This window comes from Nanorana parkeri, unplaced genomic scaffold, assembly GCF_000935625.1.
Source record: "Nanorana parkeri isolate BGI_ZX_2015 unplaced genomic scaffold, ASM93562v1 scaffold166, whole genome shotgun sequence".
NCBI lineage: Eukaryota > Metazoa > Chordata > Amphibia > Anura > Dicroglossidae > Nanorana > Nanorana parkeri.
The window spans coordinates 492,950-494,435 of NW_017306434.1; the positions used below are offsets into that span (position 1 = coordinate 492,950).

Below are 1,486 nucleotides of genomic sequence, written 5' to 3' on the forward strand. Positions count from 1 at the left end.
CCACACGCCAGGGTGACATATAACAACACAATGGCAAAGAAGCCCCATTGCAAGGGTTAATTTTGCCTGGAGTTCTTCAATGTTGGTCAAAAGGAACTTGGAAGGGTAAGAACCTCTGCTGGATTTATTTGCTGAGTCACCATTGGGAAGATTTTCCCTACCTTCCTGTTCTCTGTATCACCATTAGGAAGATTTCCCCTCACTTCCTGCCCTTTGTGTTACCATTAGGAAGATTTACCCTCACTTCCTGTCCTCTGTATCACCACTGTGAAGATTTCCCCTACCTTCCTGTTCTCTGTGTTACCATAGTGAGATTTCCCCTCACCTCCTGTCCTCTGTATCACTATTAGGAAGGTTTCCCCTCACTTCCTGTCCCCTGTGTTACCATAGGGAAATTTCCCCTCCTGTCCTCAGTCAAGACCTCCCCGAGACAGGGGTAATCTCTCTCATGGTGCTACAATTAGTAGTCCATTGGTTGGCCCACAATTTTGTCCTCCTACTGACAGTAGATTGTGAGCTCTTTGGTGCGACAGACGCCGATGCCAACAGTCCATCATTCTCTGCAACCGGCTGCAGAAAAAAGTGTCAGCGTCCTATAAATGAGTGAAATGAATCATAACAACCCGTCACAATGTTTTCCTGATGCCCAAAGGGGGAAGAAAAAACACTTGTCATCTCTCATCGCCTTGGAGTTGATGAGTTGCTAGGGGCAACACACATTTCTTCCAGCCAGACGCTCTGACAGACGAGGTTTTATAGCAGAAAATAACAACAGAATCCGCTCAGCTAATTGCTTTTTTTTCTTCATTCTGCGTTCGATCGGCTCATCATCCTGTCACTCTGAGACTGATCCCTCCCGGGCGAGCATGTTTCTGGAGACGCGATCAGAGCATGGGCCCCACGCAGAGTGGCCTCTAGTTTTTGTAATGGAGTTAATTTTAAATAGTTTGTCGCTGATGTTGCCTTCACAGTTGAACATCTTGTACATCGAAATCATATCCCCCCTTAATCTCCTCACCTCCAATGTGAACATGTTTAAATACATGATACTTTGAGACAAGGTTTGAGATATAGCCGGGGGCAGAGTTGGGGTTGCAGACACTGAGCGGTTGGTCAGGTGAATGAGTCTGGCAGCTGAATTCATGATAGACTGAAGGGGGGATAGCCTGTGTAGAGGTAAGTCAATGAGGAGGGAATTGCAATAGTCAAGACGAGAGATAACAAGTGAGTGGATGAGTAATTTAGTGGTTTCATTGGTGAGGAAGGGGGCGTATTTTGGAGATGTTGCGAAGCTGAAGGCGGCACTATTTGGATAGTGATTGGATGTGGGGAAGAAAGGTGAGGTCCGAGTCAAGGTTGTAGGTGCACAATTGCCTAAGCTATCTTTGTACCCTTCAATGGAAACGCCTGAACTCAATAGTTGGGTGCCTACATGCTTCTTGCCATTTCAACTGTGCTGGAGATGTTCTGTAATACTGTACATACA

At 46.2% G+C, this 1,486-nt stretch overlaps 1 protein-coding gene across 1 annotated transcript in view; it reads right to left on the bottom strand.

Moving 5' to 3' along the window:
- Nucleotides 1-1,486, bottom strand: part of LOC108785534 — a 36,090-nt gene that overhangs the window by 8,268 nt on the left and 26,336 nt on the right. The window lies entirely within an intron of this gene.